Source organism: Canis lupus, chromosome 31 (assembly GCF_003254725.2).
Source record: "Canis lupus dingo isolate Sandy chromosome 31, ASM325472v2, whole genome shotgun sequence".
Lineage (NCBI taxonomy): Eukaryota > Metazoa > Chordata > Mammalia > Carnivora > Canidae > Canis > Canis lupus.
The window spans coordinates 23515892-23540993 of record NC_064273.1 but is presented as its reverse complement, the minus strand read 5'-3'; the positions used below and the strand labels follow the sequence as shown (position 1 = coordinate 23540993).

Genomic DNA, 25102 nt, shown 5'->3' with positions numbered 1-25102 from the left:
TGCCTTTGGCCCAGGGCATAATCCTGGAGTCCCAGGATCGAGTCCCACATCATACTCCCTGCATGGAGCCTGCTTCTCCCTCTGCCTCTCTCTCTCTCTCTTTCTCTGCGTGTCTCTCATAAATAAATAAAATCTTTTTTTTTTTTTTTTTTAAAGAAGGTACTCCCATCCATGGATGGAGGCCACCAACTTGCCCTGGAAGCTGAGCCAATAGCACTGCTGTTGAAGCCCTTTTGTGGCACCACCCTTGTGCCACTTCTCAGACTGTGGATGATGCTGGCACCTGCGTTCCCTACTGTTGCACCTGCCTGAGCTGGAAGCATAATAATATCTCTCTTCTTCATACTTCCAGTTTATCACAGGTATCTCCACCAGCTAACTCTCACTTTGCAGTGGAGTTTTCGAAATATAGTTTGTAAGCATCTAACTCCTGTGATACTGAGAAGAGCACAAAAAGGTGAGAATGGGACACAGTGCTCAGTGAGAGACAATGGCCACACACTCATCTTTATCTTTCCAAATGAGAAAAAAAGATGCTCAAAAATATATAAGGATAATATGAATAATATGAGAAATGCTAGGAAAATACCGTATTAGAAGAGACTGAATGCATGTTAGCTGAGTTGTTCAGATGTCTTTTGTTCTGCCTTTTTTCATATATTTTTATTAGTGACCTAATCCAAAGCTTTTCCTATGACTACGGAAAACACACATACACACACACACACACACGCACACATCTGTGTATGTATGTATGCATATAAGTAGCATATTTAAACAACAGTCATAGCATAGATTTGATAATTTATTGAGTTATTCAGGAACTATTTATAGAAAGTTTGCTTTGTGCATTTTACGAGGTTGGATGGAGATTTAAACCAATAATGTCAGCCAACATTTATTGAGAACTGATTTTGTGCTTGGAACTTTTCTAAGCATCTAATATGTTGTATCTCATGACATCCTTACAGCTATTCTATGAGGTAGGTACGCTTACTGTATCCATGCCACAAATTATGACAAAGTAACAAAAAACAACAAAACAGGAAACAGAGTTTATGCAATTTGCACAACATCAAATTTGATAGATGGTACAGTAATCAGAGCGATAAGAATTTTACAGTATGATAAGAACAATTAATATGTATTAAAACATTTTAACGTAAAGTAAAAGCTTCTATGTCCTATAAGAGTTAAATATACTTCCAGTATATTAATATATATAAATATATTTATATAAATATATATTCATATATCAAATATTAATATAATATATTATTGATATATTAATATATAAATATTAATATATATTAATAAACTGGAAATAGGGAGAAGAGAGTTATTATGCTTCCGCTCTGGTAGGTGCAACAGTAGGGAATGCAGGTGCCAGCATCATCCACAGTCTGAGAAGTGGCACAAGGGTGGTGCCACAAAAGGGCTTCAACGGCAGTGCCGTTGGCTCAGCTCCCAGGGCAGGTTGGTGGCCTCCATCCATGGATGGGGGTACCTTCTTAATGTCTGAGTAAAACTCCTTCCACTCTTCACTCCTCCAGACTTTCTAACACCTTTCTAATCAAGTCACTACACCAAATGTCTGTTTGAAATCTCCAGAATGGTATCAATTAATTTAATATATTACACACACACACATACATATATATTCCATGTGGCATAGAGATCAGCCACAGAAGAGCATATGACACTACTCCACCCTTTCTGAGATCATACTATTTCCCATAAGAGTCTCCATGATGATCTTTAAATGCTAACTCGGTTCCAGATCACTGCCTTAGCAGCTAGTTGTTTGGTTTAGTATTTTTTTTTTTTTTTCTGATGGTTTGTGCAAACATCAGGTCAAGATGTCTCAGACAAATAAAGTAATGTTCACTAGGAACATTTGTAACTAAATGACAATGTTTAAATGATCAGACCCATTCCAACCATTAGAGCTTTTATTTTTCCAATATTAAAATTGTGACCATCTACATAACTCATGCAGCAATTCATGGAGGCAAATTTCATGGGCCTTTTCTTTCTTGTGATGTGAAGGAAAGAACAGTAGCAACTATTGACACATATTAGCCCTATAGCATCAAAGAATCTTTGATTAAGAATTATGATGGATAATAGAGCCTAGAGAAAGTGTGGAAGGGAAACTAAAGTGACAAATCTAGGTGTTTTGAGAGAAGAGAGTATGGGGATGGAGGTAGATGTGTGCATGTGGGTGTGGGGCTAAGAGTATGTGCCATAAAACACTCAAATTTATATAATTGTACAAAGATTAAAAACAATGAATAGGCTTGAAAATGAAAGAGAAAGAGAAAGTACCATTCCTCTGAAATTTTGAGAAAATATAACTGATTTTTTGCTTTTTTTTCTATTATCTTAAACCTTGGGTTACATCTTTTGTACAATACTTAAGAATGGATCATTAACTTCAGGGTTTCTAAGCTTCAGAGAAAGAACCTGTTCCTTTTAAGGATAAGATGTGGTCTGAAGAATTTTTGACTATAGGGCCAAGGAGAATCAGTATTAATATCTGCACTATTTTATATATTTCTCTGGGGAAACTTCACATCTGTTTTTCTATTTTATCCTCACAATAACTTTGTAAAGTGAGAAAGACAAATATTACACTCCTCATTTTATAGATGGGAATCTGGGGTCTATTAAGGTCAAATGACCTGGCTAACACCAAACAACCAAGATTAGAACCCAGAGCTCCTGACACATTATCCAGAAGATTTCTAGCACCCCAGTGCCTCCTATGTAGGCCTCTTGAAAGCAGCTCTGCAACAGAAGTGTAAGTTAACTTTTCTTCCTTTGAACAGGTTCTTTTTATTTGCTTTATTTTTCTGAATTAGGAATTTTCAGAGGGTTAGCACCTTAGTGTATGTACGATGGATTTTTCCTATTAGGTAACACTGCCCTTTGCTTCACCCGCCACACAGCAGGGCTAAGTAATTCTAAAGGAATGTTGTCATGCCAAAGACTCAAGAGAAAGTAGGTTGAGTAAAAATCAATTTATTAAAGTAAATCCAGTTTTTTTTTTTTTTGTTGGTTATACTTTTAAGAGTCCCTTGGTTAAACATTAAGGTGTTCTTACCACAGAAATAAATAATAATTTTATGTGTTTGGATATATAGCAAAAGAGTAAAAAAGATTACACTTTCTGAAAATGTGACTGTTTACAAAGCCCTAGAATGTGTACTTTCAAAAAGCTTAGAAACCAAACTCATAAAAACACAAACAACAGTGCTTTGACACATAATATTAGACTGTAGAGTTATTTTGACGATTGAATAATAGTGCCGTATTCGTTTTTTCTCTTAATGATTCACTTGGTTAATTTGTTTGGTAAGTTCTATCAGACAGCTCTCAGAGATGGATTGGTTCCAGCGTTCATTAAAAAAAAAGATATTCATCAAGCTGAGATTAAGGTCTATTTTGTTTTCCTGTGGCCTAGAACTTGGCTTGGTTTGCTCCACGTGAGATGAAACTCATGTGATTTTCTTCGCTCTGCAATCTAATGTGTCAGTGTACAGAGGGTTCATAGTGGTCGGTCCTAAGAGATCTGTTACACCCAGCGGCCTGTTCCCTTTAAATAGAATCCACTTGAAATGGCAATGGGGTGTATATTTCACTCAGGGCAGATAAACCTTGACAGTTGAGTTAGAGTACTAGATTTTCTTAGATGTTTCAGTGAATTTACAATGCTGAGTGCACTTGAAACCTAAAATCAGAGAGAATGGCACTGCTGCTCTAATAAGACCTGGGGAAATCAGGTGGGTCCCTTTCACTGTCCAAGGATGGAAGGTAATGAGTTACTATCTCTAAACATATAACGTGACTCTTGGGCCAAATTGTGTACGAGACAGTACTCTAGGCGTCAGTTATGGGGAGTTGGGTTGAGAGGGGACTGATTGGCTGGCAGAACAGAATGGAGGTACAACGAGAAGTCAAGTATATGGGAAATGTGTTGGTGTGTGTGTGTTTTGTTTTTCTTGATAAATATATGTTTTTGCTCATTGGGTAAAAGAAGGAGATAATGCATTGAGACACTGTAATTTGTCTTCATTTAAATGGGTAACCGCTAAATGGTGAATTCTATAGTTCTGTATTATAAAAGAGGTTTGCGTGGAAACCAGTATAGCCTGGGGATCCCTGGAAGGGTCAGCGATTTAGCCCTGCCTTCAGCCCAGGGTGTGATCCTGGAGTCCCGGGATCGATCCCACATCTGGCTCCCTGCATGGAGCCTGCTTCTCTGCTTCTCTCTCTGCCTATGTCTCTGCCTCTCTCTCTCTCTCTTTGTATCTCTCATGAATAAATAAAATCTTAAAAAAAAAAAAAAAAGAAAAGAGTATAGCCTGCCTAAGAGACACAAAAAGACATTTCTATTCAGAAAGCGCCAGGAAAAGAATTGTCAGCTCTTATTCTACTCAGAGGTCATAACTGGAGCTGGAACTCTAAAAAATCTCTATGTTTGTCTGATGGAGACTCTTGGCTAAGAATTTTCAGATTGTCTGGCTCCTCCAGGAATCCTAGTTTTGAGTAACAGACTTGCGATATCAGTATCCATACTTTGAGATGTCAGTAACACACTTCTTTGGCAGAATAAGGGCAGTTTCTTCCTTATGGCTCATCTCCAGCTTTTTGGCATTTATTCCTATTCTTGAAAGGATCTGAACATCACACGGTGAATCCGGGATTTTATAGTGACCCGAGTAACAGCTACTTCAGTTGAAACATTGCATGGAGATCAGGGAAATGGTGACAGTTAACATCGGTATAACACGTCTTTCAGTCTAGGGTTTGGTTTTTTTTTTTAAGATTTTATTTATTTATTCATGAGAGACACACAGAGAGACACACACAGAGAGACATAGGCAGAAGGAGAAGCAGGCTTCCCTACAGGGAGCCTGATGATGTAGGACTCGATCCCCGGGCCCTGGGTTCCCATCCTGAGCCAAAGGCAGACACTCAACCACTGAGCCACCCAGGTGTCCCTTCAGTTTCTCTTCTAGACACTTTATGTATAATAATTTACGTGGTTCCCCACAACAGCCCCATTCTACAAAAGGGGAAACTGAGACCCAGAGGAGTTGGGGAGATCATTCAAGACCTGAATATTAGTAAATGACAGAGCTGATGTTTCCTCCCTGGCAGTCTGGTTCCAGAGTTCACGCTCTCTTCCCCTATAGTGTATACCCCCAAGGAAGCATAGCAAGCCATCCCACTGTGTTCTGTGAAATCTTACTACCTCTCTGGCCTCATAATTCCACCTCCTCATATGGTCTATCCTCATACCTGGAGCTTTCTGTACCAAATGCGCCTTTTTGTCTACTTAAACTCTTTACTATTCTCCCATAGGAAGGTCTCCGTTTCTCAGATTTTCATTCTTCAAAAGTATAAAGTGAGAGAAAATCCCCACTCCTTCAGTAAAGTGAAATTCAGATGCAAGAAAGAAAAGGATTCTGACTGAATTAATTCATCCTAAATGAGAAAGGATATTGGCAATCTTGTATTTGCATTTTCAAAGGGATCAAGGATTGCTAAATTAATTTTTAATTGGTCAAAATTCAGGCAAGCTATACAGTTTAAAGCCTATGGGTATAGGAGTGCCTTTGTGGCTCAGTGGGTTAAGGTTCCAACTCTTGATTTTGGCTCATGATTGCAGGGTTGTGAGATCAAGCCCCACGTTGGGCTCCACATTGAGTGTGGAGCCTGCTTAGGCTTCTCTTTCACTCACCTTCTGCCTCTACCCCCACATTCTCTCTCGATCTCTAAAAGCAAAACAAAATACACATATGGGTATATTGGGTTAAACTATATTTAATGGCCATTTCTAAGGGAAAAATGCTTGAACATCAGAAATCTCATTTGATTCAACTTGACAGTGTAGGATGGAGGAGAAGCTTCTTGCTGCCCCATAAAATGAAGCACCCCAAACACATCCACCTAACAATAAGATTAGTGTTTAAAACTAGTCCAGACGTGGGCAGGGGCCTATGGTGCTATCTCCTAAGCCTTCATAGTGCTTTTTTTTTTTTTTTTTTTTGAGAACTGTCATTTTGTTGTACACACCTGCTTCACTGGCCAAGGAAGAGTGGAGTCATATGCGCTTTGGAGTGGCTACTGCCACCACCAGGAAGCCACTTCTCCAAGTGGCTTTGTGAGGACTGTGTAAAATCCTGAGCCCTTGTTCTGATGAGATGCAGCCAGCAATAAAAACTGCATTTTCTCAATTATCTCACTTGATCTGGTATAAGTGCTTCCAGGCACAGTTGGATAAACCTGTAGTGATGAGTGTAAAAGACTGTTTATAAACTTGCTGAAAGTGAAAATATTTCATAATGTCTGTGAAAAATTCCCTTGTTTTAACTTGGTCATATTTGGTCTTCTTATTTATTGGTTTTATTTTTTTAAAGATTTATTTTTATTTATTTATGATAGACAAAGAGAGGCAGAGACACAGGTTTTATTTTTTTATTTAAGTATAGCTAATGCACTTAAAACACAATGTTACCTTAGTTTCAGGTATATAACTTAGCAGTTCAACATCTCTATGGGTTATGCTGTGCTCACAAGTGTAGCTACCATCTATCCCTATACAATGTTATTACAATATCATCGACTGTATTCCCTATGCTGACCCATTATCCCTGTGACTTATTCATTCTATAACAAGAAGCCTGTGTCTCCTACTCCCCTTCACCCATTTTGTCCATCCCTCACACCCCCTCCCCTCTGGCAACCATCAGTTTGTTCTCTGTACAGGTCTGATTCTGCTTTTTGTTTGTTTATTCACTTGTTTTGTTTTTTAGATTCCACATATTAGTGAAATCATATGGTATTTGCCTTTCTCTGATTTATTTCATTTAGCATAATACCCTCTAGGTGCATCCATGTTGTCCCAAATGGCACTATCTCATTTTTTATGACTGTGTAATATTCCATTATATATATAATTTTCCTTATGCATTCATCTATTCATGGGCTCTTGGGCTGCTTCCTATCTTGGTTGTTATGAGTAATGCTGCAATAAATATAGGGGTGCATATATATTTTTGAATTAGTGTTTTCATTTTCTTAGGGCAAATAGTAGGAAATTATTGGATCATATAGTATTTCCATTTTTAGTTTTTTGCAGAATCTTCAGGCTGTTTGTTTTCTATAGTAGCTGCGCTAATTTCCATTCCCACCACCAATGCATGAGGGATCTTTTCTTCCGTGTCCTCATCAACACTTGTTATTTCTGGTCTTTTTTATTTCAGCCATTCTGACAGGTGTAAGGTGATATCTCATTGTGGTTTTGATATGAATTACCCTGATGATGAGTGATGCTGAGCATTTTTTTTTATGTGTCTGTTGGCTGCCTGTATGTCTTCTTTGGCAAAATGCCTATTCAGGTTCTCTGCTCAATTTTTTTTTTTTTTTTTTTTTTTTTGTGAGTGAGTCGGGGGAGAAGCAGAGAGAATCTTAAGCAGTCTCATGCCCAGCGTGGGGCCTGATGTGGGCCTCAATGTCATAACCCTGAGATCACGACCTGAGTGGAAATTAAGAATTAGACACTTAATTGACTGGGCCACCAGGCACTCCTCTACTCGTTATTGAATCAGATTTTTTTTGGTGTTGAGTTGTGTAACTTTTTTATGTATTTTGGATATTAACCCCTTATTGAATATATGATGTTTAGATTGTCAAATATTTGCTTGTGTGCATATGGGTAGTTGTGTATGTAGTACGCATGGACATGTACAAAAAAGTATTTTTAAATGGGTCATAAAACCAAGAGGTAAACCCCCATAAACCTAGATGTTTAACACCCAGACTAGATTGTTCTGTGGTGTGCACAATGACAATCCACGTTCATAAAGATAAAAAAAAAATAGTTTTGAAACTCTGTTGAATCACTGAAGAAAAGCTAAATTGTATCCCATAAGATTTAAATCTTAATTAGATTTTGAATGACAGTACTCAGGGTTTGAATAGATTAAATTTTCATCTACTCATCACAGCTCCCCAAATTTCTGTTCTTGAGTCATTCTTGATTAAAGCTTTTTGCTCTGCTCTTTTCCAAAGGTAGTTGGGTTGGAGCTGAGTATGGTATGCATGGTCCCCTGAAGTCCTGTTCTGGCCTCCAAAAGATCATCCTCCCCTATCTTATGAAATACATCTGACTTTGGCTGCAGGCCACAAGAAGAAACACATCAAATACCAGGAAAAAACACGTAATCCTAGAATAAACTGATACCCACCCAGCTGAACTTGTAAGAAAAATTCACAGGCACAGAGTCAAGTAAATAATCACAAGCTTTGTATTTTTTAATACATATATTTGTTCTCGTCAGTCACTCCCTCTATTCATCATGGTTTCTTTTAACATCTGCTCGATGATTTCCCATGAAAAATACTTCCAAAGCTGTTCAACTATCATTATTATCTACTGAGATAGCTTTGGGGTTCATACAATTGGTTTCTCATTGTTTTTTTTTTTTTAAATCTATCATTTCAAACATGTAATTTCTTAAGGCTTATTCAAAGTGGGGGAAGTATTCTCCTTAGAAGAGAGTAAGGAAAAATCTATGACTCTGGCTTTTTTTTTTTTTTTTTTCCCCTGCCCTCTTTTCTCTACCAAAAGGAGCATGTGGTAAAGTGCTTGCGCCACAGACACTGGCCTTTTCTTCTTGTGGAAAAAAGGCGCTGCTGTTTTACGGTGGCCTGGAGGCCTGAGGCTGCTGGCTGCCAGGGGCTCCTGCTCTAATGGCTTCACCAAGCACACAGCACCAGAGGAGGAGCAGAGGGCCTGAGCCTGCTCCCTGTTTGCTTGCTCAGTAGCCTGGAGCAAAGGCTTTCTGCTCTCCAGAATCTTCCTCTCTCCTTCCTCTTCCCTTCTCTCTTTCCCTCTAGGCCTCCTAATCAGAGACTCTGCACAGAATTTATCAGAGGTTTCCTGCTGCAGTTAGAAAGGACCATTTTCTTGCATTTTTCTTAAAGTTGACATAAATAAGATATAAGTAGGGATGAGCTTGATTGTGTTTAAACTCACAGATAATTTGTCCACGTATTTTATTTATCTGCTATGGCTGCATTTTTATCATCAATATTAGCCATAAGATTTAGTGAGAGAAGTGTTTATGGCAGTGTCAAGCTCTGAAAAGTTTTGGCTCCATTGCTTCAAGACCTTGTAAACTTCTCTGTGCTACTCTTGGTACGTCTGCAAATGCAGGGCTGAGATAAATATAAAAGATTATGTGGGAGAGTGCCCAGCTTACACTTGGCACTCAAAGCATCTTTACTTGTGTTATTATGAAAGTAATTGTATTAGTATACCCGATGAAAGTAGAAATACCTCCTGGTTCTTTGAAAAGGTGAACCTAATACATAAAAATATTTATCCCATCTAAATTCACTCGATTTCTATGTTAAAATATTTAACGATGACAGATTTTGGCAGTACTTGGAGAAGTAATTTGAAATCAGATTACATTTAGAGGTAAACTACCAAATAAATAATTTCCTGAAATTAAAAGGAAAAAAAAAAGCCTGTGTTTTTTTTTTCCCCAAGCAGTTTATATCTATAATTTGCCAATAGATTTATTTAAAAAAAATCTCAGAAACTAAAAGTATGTTTCATATTACTAGATCCTTGGTGTTCAAAATGTGATCCCTGAATCAGCAAAAATAATATCAGCTGGGAACTTACTAGAAGTGCAGCATTTCACTGACAAGAAAATCTCTGTGTTGAAGCAACTCATGCCATCAGTGGGTAATTTAATTATTGAAAATATTTTTCATGTTTGTGAAAAAAAATTACATCAAAAGGATAAAATGTCGACCCTTCTGTAACTAATTTAGTTTTGTTGCCTTCTTATTTCTGAGTAAAACAGTCACAGTCCCTCCCAGTCAGAAAGATGACAGTAAAGCATTTTTAAGAAAAAAAAAAAAAATCACACTTCCTATTAGTCCTTTTAGGTTTCCACTATGGATGGGCAAGCTACTGCCATGGGCCAAAAGTGACTAGCTCCCTGTTTTTGTAAATAAAGTTTTATAGAAACACAGCTATGCCCATTTGTTTACAGATGGTCTCTGGCTGCACTTGTGTTTCCACAGCAACGTCCAGTACTTACAGCAGAGACAGTATGGCTCACAGTGTCTAAAATATTTTCCATCTGCCCCTTTATAAGGAAAATTTTTCTCCGGACGTCTGGGTGGCTCAGCGGCTGAGTGTCTGCTTTCGGCTCAGCGCCTGATCCCAGGATCCTGGGATCGAGTCCCACATCGAGCTCCTCCCAGACTGCTTCTCCTTCCACTTATGTCTCTGTCTCTCTCTGTGTCTCTCATGAATAAATACATAAAGTCTAAAAAAAAAAAAAGAAAGAAATTTTTCTGAACCCTGGTCTACACTAAGCATTCCCATTTCTCCTACAAGTATTTAATCAACTTCATGTGTGTGTTGGGAACCATGCTCAATGTTGGGGTTTTAGAAATGGAAAGAATCCCTCCCTTCAAGATCATTCTGAGCATATTCTTCCTTGAATACTATTACTTATAAATATCATCTTAACTACAATGCCAAAGTTCAAATGGGCTTAATGAATATAGAATAGTAGGATATTTACTAGTGAAGAATAAGAGACAAATATCCATTCTCATATGGATTTGCTATTTCTCTTAGTGATAGCTTTGGATGTATCAGTTTTGCATCTTTAGCTTGTACTCAAATTTTTGATGAGCAAAAATTTCCATTTAGTAAATGTGCACACATGTGTGTCATGAATCTCTTTTAATCTAACTCTCTTTTATCCCGTATTTACTTAATTATTATTATTTTTTTAATGAAAAATAGAAACTGCAGATTCACATAGAGCTACGCTTGACATGAGGGTTAACTATTCCTCCTGGTATTTTGACTTTGGGGAAAAATACTTGCTTTCTAAGAACTCTGTTTTCTAATCTATATAAAGTGAATAAAATTAGTAACTACCTTGTAGGATTTGGAGAAAGAACAACTGAAGTGGTGTCTACACGTGCCACACTACTGCCTGGCCTCAGGAAAGCCTCGGTAAATAGAAGCTTTCTTAATATGTTCAGGCCTTTTTTTCCTGTTCTATGTAGCAATGGTGAATCTCCAATGCTAATTCTTTTAGTTTTGTCTGCCAAACTGAACAGAGTTTGTTTGCTAAACATTCAATCAATTTAGTTATAAATGGTCACTAAAAAGAAGTCCCAAGGGCAGAACTCTGCAGCCTATCAACTATTGCTTTCTTCCAGGCAATGACTTCTTTGATCTTTTTTTTTTTTTTTAAATAGAATTGTGGATTTGGGGATGCCTGGGTGGCTCAGGCTGTTAAGCATCTGCCTTCCCAGCTCAGGTCATGATCCCAGGGTCCTCTGATGAGTCCTGCACCAGGCTTCCTGCTCCGCGGAGAGCCTGCTTCTCCCTCTCCCTCTGCTACTCCCCCTGCTTGTGCTCTCTCTCTGTCAAATAAATAAGTAAAATCTAAAAAAAAAAAAAAAAAAAAAGTCGTGGATTCACAAGGAGCTGTAAGAAATGATACAGAGGTCCCTTTCTGTCACCTGGTTTCACACGATAGCAACCAAGTCTAGTACAATATCACTACCTGGGAAATTGGTATCCACGGACTTATTCCTATTCCACCAGTTTTATATGCATTCATTTGTGTCTGTGTCTGTGTGTGTGTGTGTGTGTGTGTAGTTTAAAGTCCCAGGCACGTTCATCACATGTGCAGATTAGTGTGATCACCCTCGGTCAAGAAAAAGAACATTCCATTCTGTGCACTTTTCTGTACTCACCTTGACTTCCCTACCATCCTCACTTCCTTTCTCAATTCCTGAAAACCACTAATTTATTTTCCATTTGTATAATTTTGTCACTTCAAGAATGTTATAAATAAAATAAAAGAGTATGTAATGTTCTGAGGTTGTCTTCCTCCTGAGTCGCTGTGTATATTGATACTTCATTCTTTCTATTTTGGGGGAAGGCCAGTGTTCCTCTTACTCAGAAACCCCCGGTGTTACTGGCGCTCCTGTGGGTGGTGTTGGGGGAGGACCTGGAGCCCAACATAATCATTCTCTACTGGCCCCTGTCAGGGGTGCAGCACTCCTAGACAGTGCTCCAGGCTTAATTAGGATATATTTTAGCTTAAAATTAAGAAGCACAGTGACTATCATGTTCATGTCCTTTGCTTTATAAGTTTAGAACTCTCTTAAAAAGGTGGAAAATGTTAGTTTGTCCTGACTTTTTCTTAGTCCATCCTGGATCTTAGTGAACTTCTCTCGTTTCTTCCTGGGGAAAGAGAGTGCAAGGGACCATGAGAGAGCCCTGGAGTTACTCATCACGGTTCAACAACTTTCTCAGCGTGATGCTAATGGATTCTGACTGCAATGATGACACACGGGGGGTTTTCCGCAAATCGAGAAGCAATTCTCTCACACCAGCTGGGTGTCCTACAATTCAACTCAATTCTGACACTGTGTACAGGGAGTCAGCATCCGATCTCACGAGATAAGGCTCAGGCCTCCAACTCTGAACTTTAGTTCCCTTTGCCATTTGCAAGTCCACACTCTTACCTGTACTTCTGACCCACTATAAATCAGAGGTTGCATGACACCTTCCTTGGATTTGATTAATTTGCTACAGAGGCTACCAGAAGTCAGGAAACCAGTTTACTTACTATATTATAAGTTTCTTACAAAGGATGCCAAAGATACAAACTGACAGCTGCCTAAAGAAAGATACATAGGGGGACACCTGGGTGGCTCAGTGGTTGAGCATCTGCCTTCTGCTCAGGTCATGATCCTGGGGTCCTGGGATTGAGTCCCGCATGAGATCCCTGCAGGGAGCCTCTTTCTCCCTCTGCTTATGTCCCTGCATCTCTCTCTATGTCTCTCATGAATAAGTAAAGTGAAATCTTAAAGAAGAAAGAAAGAAAGAAAGAAAGAAAGAAAGAAAGAAAGAAAGAAAGAAAGAAAGGAAGGAAGGAAGGAAGGAAGGAAGGAAGGAAGGAAGGAAGGAAGGAAGGAAGAAAGAAAGAAAGAAAGAAAGAAAGAAAGAAAGAAAGAAAGAAGAGAAAGAAAGAGAGAGAAAGAGAAAGAAAGAAAGAAAGAAAGAAAGAAAGAAAGAAAGAAAGCAAGCGAGCTAGGCTCCTAAGCAAAAGAGCTTCTGTCTTCATGGAGTTTGAGGTCCAGCAAGGTGACATATGGAAGTACTCTGGTTCACCCACCTAGAAATATTCTAAACCCAGTTCTTTTGGAATTTTATGGAAGCTTCATTACATGGGCATGATTGAATAAATCATTGGCCTTAGGACATTGATTCACCTTCTAGCCCCTCTCCCTCCCCAGACATCAGGGGATGAAACTGGAAGTTTCAAGTCTGATCACAGGGTTGGACCTCTTGGCAACCAGCCCCTTTTTAGGTGCTTTCCAAAAGTCACCTCGTAAACATAACAAAAGACACCTTTATCACTCTCAACACAGGAAATTCCAATGGTTTTAGGAGTTCAGTGCCAGGAACAGAGACAGGGAAGATCAAATGTATGTTTCTTGTTATAAATCACAGTATCACAGATGCATCAAGCAAACCACTGAACCTAATTACATTTGGTAATTTATACAATGGTGGAAATAATTTCTGCTCTATAAGGTTAGGAAGATCAGGAAAAAATAATATATGTGGAGTTGATTCATGGGCTACAACTTGCAACAAAAATATGATTATCCTTACACAGTAAATAATAGCATCTCTCCAGGAATTACATGTGCTTATATCCCCAACTCACCTCTGAGCCACAACCCAAATGCCCCTCCCCCATCATCACCACCATCATCAGTGCTGGAGGGGGATTTTCTTTTCACAGGCCCTGGGGCTTAGCCTACTTTCTGTTTCTACCTGCCTGCACGTACTCCTGTAAAGACTAGCTGTAGAATGAAAGCCTTGTCTTCAGATTCCTCCCTCGTCCTCGCCACCCCCAAAGAAATACACAAGAACTCACATTGTTTCAATGACTGTAGTTTAAAGTCAACCCCAACTAAGACATGGGGATTAAACCACTAGCAACATCTATAAACTTGGAGTCATTTCAAAATTATAGAATTATGGAAAATTGTCTGCCTGATGGATACTGGTTTATGGTTCTTGACTTCTTTCTGAGGCATCAAAAGGAAGCCCCATTAGATATCATTCCCATTTTTTCCCCCCTGGTGATAGCACTTACTACATTAAGTGCCCTCTTGTTAAAGAAAATCATAGCCTGACAGTAATGAAAGCTATGGAAACAGAAGTTGGGATCCCTGGGTGGCTCAGCGGGTGGGCACCTGCCTTTGGCCCAGGGCGTGATCCTGGAGACCCGGGATCGAATCCCACATCGGGCTCTAGGTGCGTGGAGCCTGCTTCTCCCTCTGCCTATGTCTCTGCCCCTCTCTCTCTGTGACTATCATAAATAAATAAATAAAAAAAATTGAAACAGAAGTTGTGGGGATTGGCAAGTCCAAAATCTGTCAAGCAGCTCTGTGGATCAAAATTCCTTCCTCTCTGGGAAATAACAGTTGTTGCTCTTAATGCCTTCAACTGATTAGATGAGGCCCACTTACATTATTAAGAGTAATATATAACTGATTGTAAATATCACTCATTTCTAGAGTATACCTTTACAGCACCATCTAAACTAGTGTTTCACCAAACAACACAACACTATGGCCTAGTCAAGCCGGCATATTCAATTAACTGCCACACAGTATATATTCTCAACTAAAGGTATGAATTTAAGGAAAGAAAGTGGAGGAAAATGCCAAATGAGCGAGTAAATGGGAAAAGCTTTAGAGACAATAGGATTATGGAATTTAAAGAAAAATTCATTTCCACCAAAGATATAATTATGCAAGCAGGGATAAATTAAAGAGAATTTAATAGTATTGAAAGTGACAAAATAGTTGAAGTTGAGAATGTGAGAAAAACAGCAGATTTGTCAATTTGTAAAATGTTAAGTAATAAAGTGGGAATGAAATATAAAGATAGGAAATCATCACGCTGTTAAGAATTGGGGTGATTATCCATGGAAAAGATAACTGGGTAATAACTTCAGAAGGCTGGGTGGTTAAAAAAAGAGGTTTTCTTTGTTTTGTTATTGAGATAAAGGATGGGGGAATGGTTGTAATGGAGGTACAAATTAAAAATTAAAAGAACAACTAAAAATATGTGAAAGTAAAACAGAGAGTGCATGGTTACATAAGCAAAGTATTATTGCCAGAGTCTGGAGAGTCCAGTCTTTTTCTCACAGAGCCTTCCTACAGTGGAAGAAAGAAGGAGAAATTAAGCCCCAAAAGTACAGTCCCAGAATTAACACCTGAGGGTAATGATAAATGAAGTTCAAGAACATGCTCAGGAGAAAGAAGTTAAAAGAAAGTTAAAGACAAAAATCAGATTCCACTGCTACACAAAAACATTATTTTTATGCAATGGTTCTATATAATCCACACGGAAGAGAAATATGTATTCAAGAGCAGATTAGTGGTCAAAACTACACAGGTTGCTCTAATGCAGGAAATGATCTGCAGAGATTGAACTGGGATTGCTACAGTCAGTAATCGCGTTGTCTGGTTCACCAGTGGTTAAGCTCATTTCTCAACTGGAAGTTTAAGAAACAAAAGGGTTGACTAGACATTTTTAAATCCTCCATGATGATAAATAGCAACAATCAGAAGAATCTAGACTCAGACACATGAGATGGACTCTATTTCTATTCTCCAACGTTTCCCCTTTTTATGCATTTGGGCTGGTATCTAGTTGCTTTATCACTCTCAGCTCAGGAGCCTTCTCCACAACTTCATTCCATTATCAAGGGGGGAAATTGCAGAACTGAGAGATATATGTAATAATAGAATTAGATGCCCCCCCCCCAATTCTTTTATGATACTTGGGTATACATGTGTCAAGATTCTTTTGAATTGTTTTAAATATGTGAAAAAAAAAAAAAGAAAAGAAAAGAAAAAAAAAAGAGGCCTTAGCAGAATATATGTACTCTTCTAATTATCAAGGAGTTTCTGATAAATATTGACACAATAAAAATATAAACTTTTCTATTCTCTAGAATCCATAAAAAAGACCTGAAGAATATACAAAAAAAAGGACCATTTTTTTGGGCCCCTAAATACCAATTCAATAAATCTAGGAAAATTCCAAATTTCTTGCCATTTAATTTTAATTATCTTTAAGTAGAGAAAAATTTGGATCAAATTTGGAGAAGTTGTTTAGAGGTGATCCAAGCTTAATTGTAAACAACTAGAAGAAGCATTATAAACTGGACATTATAAACATATCTTTTTAGGACTTAAACCCCCTCCTACATGGAGAGATTCTCCTCTTTATGTGTCTTAGTAGAAGTCAGAGATCGACTTTCATGGCAGAAGTCAAATACAGAACAAAATCAAACAAGAAAACAAAAGAGGCACTCATTTCTGCACACACGAACATCTTCACTCCTTGCAATCAATCAAACATGATCAGTTAAACAAATCTGGCTCAGATTTGGCATAAGCACCTAAGGAACCACAGAAACCCCACACTGAGCAACAACTCTCAGGTCACAGGCATCACTGTGAATATGTCGCCAGTGGTGGAATTCAGTGACCAGTGACCAGCGCCAGGAACAACACAACGTGTCATACCTGGATTTGGGCGAGGTAGTTGTGATGTCCTCACTGACTTTGCTTTGTGGCACCATGTTGTCTGCCCTCTCTGGTCCCTGCCTATTTTCTCAGTCTGTTCACCATGATCTTTCCCAACAATTCTGAACTAATTGCTGTCTTTTAAAAATTCCCTTTCTGTCCAAAAGATCTAGTAACTTAAAATAATCCCATTAATGTTGGCAAAAGACTCCCAGTGTAACCTCAATTGTTTGATGTCACTATTGAAGTACTAAAGTCAGTACATCAAAGAAAAGAAAACAAAAGAAAAGAAAACAAAAGAAAAGAACCCAAGTATCATTAGAAAGCTTGAAAGGCAGGTGGTTGCCAAGGGCTAGAGGGTAGAGATAATGGGGTGTTGCTGTTTAATGGCTGTAGAGTTTCAATTTTGTAAGATGGTAAGAATTATGGAGATTGGCTGTACAGCAATGTGAATGTATTTGACACTACTGATCTGTATACTTACACATGGATAAGATGGTAAATTTCCTTACATGTACTTTATCACAATCTAAAAAAAATAATAATTAAAGGAAAAATGTGTGATAGGTCAAATTATCATTATTTGCAAAATATGGATATTTTTTCTCAAGGATATGGGGGTCAACTTAACATATAAATAACAAATTACATATGACAAGAAGTAAAAGATCTGATATTAAAGGACAACTATTCATTGTGAAAATAGTGACTGCTAGAAAATACAATGAGAAAAAGATCATTTACAATAATCCCCCAAAAGCTTGAATACTTATTAAACATGGTGAAGTTATAAAGTAAAACACGAGTAAAGCAAATAAAAAAAAAGAGAGACTTCATTCTCTATGGTAAAGATAACAATCTTAAAATTATTCTGTGAATTCAGAACAATTGCAGAAAAACTACCAATAGACATATTTCCTTTTGGAATTTAAGAAAATAATATTGACATTTATTAAAAAATAGATATGCAAGATAAATAAGAAAAAAAATTAAAAGAAGAATAAACAGGGATGAGTAGATGATATACTGTATTTCAAAGCTACGTTAATTAAAATGGATTAGCAGTAGTCTAGATATAATCCAGCTAACAATAAAAAAAGACTCACTGGAAAATAAAAACATGTGGGAATTTAGTATGTGGTAAAGATAGCACTTCAAATAAATGGGGAGAGAACATATAATTAAGTAAAAGCTATTGGGACACATGATTTGCCATTTCAGTCATTTCAAAATGGATCAAATATGTACCTGTAAAATATGAGGCCATAAAAATTACTAGATGAACCTAAATACTAGATTAAAAAACCAAAAAACATGATGGAAAACATCTGTCAATTTGATTACTATGAATACCAACAAACTAACATAGAATAACATCAAAACTAAAAAAATCCTCAAGGTGAACTGACACCTATAATCTATTATTTGCAACACACTTCCAGGGAGAGACAGAGAGAGAGAGAGAGAGAGAGAGAGACACCAAAAGGGGGAGGGACATAGAGAGGGACAGGGGGGAGAGAGAGAGAAGAGAGAGACTAAGGGAAAGCTGGTAGAAACTCTTTGCTATTTGTTTGCTGTTCCAGTTTTTGCTTCCTCTTTTGATTAGCATCGCCCCAGGAACACTTCCTCACCCTGCAGTGACTGTTTTTCCTATACCAGCATTTGCAGTCTTCCCAGAGTTCACAAACATCTCAATGTTTGTTCCTCCTGAGACACAGGCACCAGCCTGGTGATGCTCCTTTCAGCTCTCTGTGAGATCTCCTCCTCAAGCTTCTAAGTTCAATAATGCAAATGCTTCTCTTTGTCCTCCCAGCCCCAAGGACCATAGTTTCTTCCTATAGTTGCTGTCTCTGAAACACTTTCTAACCGTCTACTTTTCCAGTTCTTAAATATACATCAATACCATACACATATTATCACCCCAAAGTTTCCTCCCACCTTTTTTAAAAATTAAATTATTTTATTTTTTAATAAGAACTACCCTCTTAGCCAAATTTTGAGTATACCAATAGTATTGCTAACTATAGGCACTATGTCATAGGTCAGATCTCTAGGATTTACTCATGTTGCCTAACTGAAAATTTGACGAACACCTCTTGTTTGCCCCTCTCCCCAGCCCCTGTAAACCACCCTTCTACTGTATATTACTGTGAGTTTGATTATTTTAGATTCCTCATATAGTGGGATCATAGAATGTTTGTTCTTCTGTGTCTGGCTTATTTCCCCATAATTTCCTAAAGTTTCACCCATTTGTCACAAACGGCAGGATTTTTTTTTCTTTTTTTTTTCCTAAGGTGGAATAATATTCCATTGTATACAAATACCGCGGTTTCTTTATCCTTTTATCTACTGAAGAGCATTTACTTTGCTTTTATGTCTTGGCTTTTGTGAATAATGTTGCAATGAAATAGGGGTGCAGCTAAGTCTTTGAAGTCCTCAGTTGAGTTCTCTGAGATATCTGTCCAGAAGTGGGGTTATTTGATCATATTTTGGTTCTATTTTAATTTTTTGAGGGGCCTCCTTACTGTTTTCTATGGTGGTCAACCAATTTATATTCCTACGAACAGTGCACAAGGGTTTCCTTTTCTCTACATCCTCATCAACTATGTAATTTTTTTTTTATTTTCTTGATAATAGCCATTCTAATACATGTGAGTTGAAATCTCATTTTTTAATTTGCATTTCCTTATTATTAATGGTGTTGAACATATTTTCATGTACCTGTTGGCAGGTTGTGTGTCTTCTTTGGAAAAATGACTATTCAGGTTCTTTGCTCATTTTTAATTGGGTTATTGGTTTCTTTGCTATTGAGTTTTTTGAGTTGCTTGTATATTTTGGATATTAACCACTTATCAGATATGTGGTTTATAGATCTTTTCCCCCATTTCATAGGCTGCCTTTTTGTTGATGGTTCCCTTTGTTATATGGTGCTTTTTAGTTTGAATAAATCCCATTTCATTTACTGCCTGTGCTTTTGGTGTCATAGCCAAAAAATTATTGCCGGGTCCAATGTCAAGGAGCTTTTTTCTATGCTTTTTATTAGGAATTTTACAGTTTCAGGTATTAGATTTAAATCTTTAATCTGTTTTGATTTTATGTTTGTTTATAGCATAAGAGTCTAGTTTCATCCTTTTTTTGCATATAGATATTTAATTTTTTTGAAGAGCAATTCTTGAAGAGACTATCCTTTCCCCATTGTGTCTTCTTGGGACCTTGTTGAAGATTGATTGACAGTATATGTATAGGATTATTTCTGGGCTATTTATTCTGTTCTATTGGTCTATATGTCTTTTTATAGTGGTATGTACTGTTAGTTGGTTACTGGATCTTTATAATATATCTTAAAATCTGGAAGTGATTATTCTTGAGATATTCAGTTATGCTCCAGGTTTGTATTGCTTGAGATTGGTTTGGCTATTCAGAGTATTTTGTGATTCTATGTGAAATTTAGAATTTTATTTCCATTTCTGTAAAAACTGCCATTGGGATTTATAGTGATTGTATTGAATTTACAGATCACTATAGATAGTATTTACCTGATTGTTCATGTTCTTTTTTAGCCTTGCACTGATGTCTATGCATTCAGAGAAGTAGACCAAAGAGCTGTCTTAGTATTGTGCACCTTTTCCCCACCCTGCAAAGACATACCAATGTTGAGAGTCACTGGAACCTTTCTTGGTCTTTTCTGGATTGTTTTCATTTTTATTGTTTAGTTCTAGATTCCTATAGAATGCTGCCAGAACCTATATTTTTATTTTTTATTTTTTTAAATATTTTATTTATTTATTCATGAGAGGCAGAGAGAGGGGCAGAGATAGGAGAAGCAGGCTCCATGCAAGGAGCCTGATGGGGACTCGATCCGGGGACTCTGGGATCGTACCCAGAGCCAAAGACAGATGCTCAACCACTGAGCCACCCAGGTGTCCCCTATATTTTTATTTTCTGATGGAAACTAGATTATACAATGCATCCTTCTCCACAGTTATCTCTAGAATAATAGTAACTGTTCAGGTCATGTAACTGTTTGGCAGGGCTGTTTGCTCACCACCTGCTGAAGAATCTTTGCTGAAGAATCTTTTTACTCTGATCCTCTCAAAGCTGTCAGCCTTCCATTAAAGGTTTAGAGCAGTAGTCTCAAGTGTAGCACATGGCATCTTCAAAACTCAAAGACTAGCTAAAATGCTTTATGCTTCTTTTTTAGTGCTGAGAGGTGCAAGAGAGGATGATTTGCTTTTTTTTTTTTTTTTTTTTTTTTGAAGACATATCTTGGCATGGCCAAGATCCCTGGGCCCTAAAAAGTTCACTGATACAACACACTCACAGAAAGAATGCTTGTGTCCTAAAGGCAGGATCTGGATGACACACTAGAGCATCCACTTGTCTTACTGCTTCTAGTGTTGAATTACAGATTCCAGTGTTGACCTCTACTAGATTAAAGAGAGATTCATTTCTGACTTACCAGGGTATTTACCAAAGCATTTGGAATATATTTTCTTGCACAATGTAAGTACTCAATGAAATAATTGAGGCACTGAATTAATGTTAAACAACAGTTCAGCCAAACATTTAAATATGTAATCATGAGTTGCTCTGTGATAAGTATATATAAAATGAGAGACTGAGCAGTAAATATATTGCCACAGCCAGATAATATATTAAGTAAATGCATAGTAATGCTGTAGAAGTTGAAACAAAGTTACTTTAACTTTGCTTTCAGTGAAAATACTTGTTTAACTCTTATTTTAAATGTTTTTTTTTTTAATTTCAGAATTTAGACTTCCAGAAATGTTGTGAAACAGTACAGACAGTTCTGATAGACCCCACACCCAGTTTCCCCTTTTATTAACATATTGCATTAGTCGGATATATTTGTCATTATAAATAAGCCAGTGATGATACATTATTATGAACTATATTCATATTTGATTCTGATTGATTCCTTTTTACCTACGTCATTTTTTTCTGTGCCAGGACCCCATCCAAGATAGCACATTATATTAAGTCATGTCTCCTTAGACTCCTGTTGGCTGTGACAGTTCCTCAGATTTTCCTTGTTTTTGATGACCTTAACCGTTTTGGTGAGCATTAGTCAGGTATTTTGTAGGTCATGTGAATAAGCTTTTGATATGCTGAAGTGTAAAAATGGATGACCCAAGTGCTGGTTTCCCATTTGACTCATCAATTTTCATGTTCTCAGAGTGGGGGTTTTCCTGTTTGATTCTAGCTGTGTTAACATTTTCTGGAAGTGGTCACAGTGGATAATGAAATAAAAGCAAACCAGCTGTTAAACTGACACTTGCAGTCAAAGAGAGTGTTGTAGAGGAATGAAAACTTTGAGTGCTGTGTTCTCTGCCACAGTTGATCAATAAACGTCAGCTGATTAAATAAATAAGTATGCCTTTCCTGGCTTCTTGATTTTAAAGCCAAAAAATTATTTGAATTCTTGTTTAAAAGAGCTCCCCCTCTTTGGTGACAGTTATAAAGTGGAAACATTTTGCAATCCTTGCACAACTATTCTTGCTTGTAAACCCTCTTCCATATAAAATGATTACTTAATATAATAATATTTTGCAAAAACGATTTCAATCTCTGTCTCCCATTTATCAAACACCTCCTGACAATATGTTTACTAGCGTATCTCTCCTAGCCATTGTTAATATGTGATTTTTTAAAGTAATTAGCTTCTTTATATCCAATTTTAAAATATTCTGGTTTCAGTCAAGTAAAAAACAATGTGTTTCATAAAATACTAGTTATTTATTGTCATATGAAATTTCAAGTGAAGTTTAGTACTGGAAGCCTACTACTCACACATATCTCTCTCTAGGTTGTAAGATAATGGAGTTTACAAGCAAAGAACTGGTGTCAAATGGGTATCGTTTTGTAAGATTTATTCACAATATCCATAGCCTATTATGTTGGTCTTTCTGCCAACAATAAGGTGGGGGAAGTTGATGGGTCCTTATACATTCCACCTAGCATTGAATTAACTGGCCCACAGCCCTGAGATTTGCTCATCCAATCATGGTGGAGAAGCTGGAGATGGTGAACCTATTGAAACACACCCTACTTATTCAGCCAACTGTGGAGGACCCAGCATCCACACTGATTGGATATAATTATGAGTGTCCTATGTATGAGTAATAACCTTTATTATTTTAACTCTGTCCATCAGGCCATGTGGCCCCATACCAGTGCTAGCACACACATTGTAGTCCATCATTAGTATTGTCCTCTAGGGCTGTATAATACTCAGTCTGCAAGGCCATATACAGAGTCTGAAACCATATACTAGTTACCGAGAAATAATTGGGAGGCCTACTCAAGAACACAAATTTATGCAAAGAAATTTATTTTATAATAGTTGAGTATTCAGTAACATTATTAGTGTCCATACATTTGTGTCAACAAATTAGAAATTTTAGATGAAATAGGCAGATTCCTAGAAAACACAATTTGTCAAAGGTAAGACAGGAATGAATAAAAATATTCCTAGAAATAGATTATTTCTAGATCTATTAAAGAAATTAAGTACATAGTTTAAAACTTTTGTACCAAGGGAATCCTATGCCCAGATAGCTATATCAGTGAACCCTTTTAAACACTTAAGGAAAAATATAGTACCAATCCCCACAAGTAAAATTTTTTAAAGAAAAGTAAAAAGAACATATACCCCAATTGGTTTGATGCAGTTTTGTGCTTCCCCAAACCAGACAAGGGCATTATATAGGAAAGGAAAATTATAAGCCAACCTCATTTATGAACATGTATAAAAATGTCCTAACCAAAACATAAAACAAATGCCCCAATGTAAAATGAGCAACAGCTTTCAGTATAAGTACTGTTTGTTCAAAGAATGAAAGATTGGTTTAACATTTGAAACTCAATGAAATTCAATGCATTAACAGAATGAGAGAAGAACCATTTGATAAAATCACAGTTGATAAAATTTTAGTCCCATGTATTTTAAACTTACATAATAAAATTGGATTGGAAGAAAAAATGAATCTGATACATATATTTAAAAACAAATAGCACAAATATCATATTTACTTCTGAAATATTGAAATCTTTATCTAATTAGATACAAGACAAGGACACCATCTGTCCATTTGTATTCACAATTCTATTGGTGAATGTCTATTTGAGGACACAAAGAAAGAAAATTAAACAAAAGTTATAAAGACCATAAAGCAGAAATGAAGTTGTCAGCTTTGTGTTTTATAGGCAACTTCAGTTTTACCTTAAAAACCCAAAAGAGTCTACTGATTACTTAGAATTAGGGAGTTTAGCCATCTTCTGAATACAAGGTTAATAAATAAGTGTTGATTGCATGATTACATTGAAAGACTGTTACAGGGGATCCCTGGGTGGCTCAGCACCTGCTTTCAGCCCAGGGCATGATCCTGGAGTCCCAGGATCGAGTCCTTCTATCGGGCTCCCTGCATGGAGCCTGCTTCTCTCTCTGCCTGTGTCTCTGTCTCTGTCTCTGTCTCTGCCTCTGTCTCTGTCTATCTCATGAATAAGTAAATAAATCTTAAAGGAAAAAAAAAAAAAGACTGTTACAACTGTATCAAGTAATCAAACTATTACTCCGCATAGTAAGAAGGACAAATTTCACAAATAAAATTTAAGCAAAAAATTCCACAGAGAAAACAGTTTAAAACTCTATGATTTCATTTGCAAAATGTTAAAACAAAACAAAACAGAACAAAACAAAGCCTTGTAAAGCCAATATATGTTGTTGCAAGTCAGGACAGTGATTAGATCTGAGCAAGATTGGAGAGGATACTGCCAGAGGGGATAGAAGAGGCTTTGGTGATGCTGGTTACACTGTTTGGTTCTGGGTGACTGAGACACGTTTTGTGTTCACTTTGGAAAATCTTCCCAGTTGAACATTTATGATTTGGGCAGTTTCTTGTGTTTGTATTACACTTCAGGTAAAAATTTTCTTGAAGAAATTTACACGCATATACACGCACAATCTCAGCCCTTTTATTTATATTTTAAACTCTTAACTCTTCTCTCTACTTATGCCCAAGGTCACCATTTTCTTAACTCAATATATTAGCTAATGTAGTCCTGATAAACCACATAGGATCACTTGGCTCCATTGCCCATTGTTCAAACAATCTAGTGATTTCCTATTCCACTTAAAAACCCAGTTTCTTATTATTAGCCAAAAGATCCTCTATGATCTACCCCCATGCTCTCTGCCTTCATCTCTTCTGACATTGGTCTTGTACTGGTTCCTCAAACCCATTTACTATACTTTACTCTGAAGCTTCTTTCCCCACATAGCCAAGGCATCCATTCCTTCTCTCTTTCATTTCTTTACTTAAATTTACTTTTTCAATGAGGCCTCACTGAAGTTCAGCATTATAGTGCCTGTACCACATATACTCCCCAAATT

General features: G+C 37.1%; 1 long non-coding RNA gene across 2 annotated transcripts in view; it reads left to right on the top strand.

Annotated features, from left to right (window-relative positions):
• Positions 1 to 3620: 3620 nt before the first annotated feature.
• Positions 3621 to 25102, top strand: part of LOC112661770 (uncharacterized) — a 114273-nt gene continuing 92791 nt past the window's right edge. For both annotated transcript variants that reach the window (XR_003137958.3, XR_003137957.3), the window contains exon 1: positions 3621 to 3785. This is a non-coding gene — a long non-coding RNA (uncharacterized LOC112661770). The remainder of the gene's footprint in view (positions 3786 to 25102) is intronic.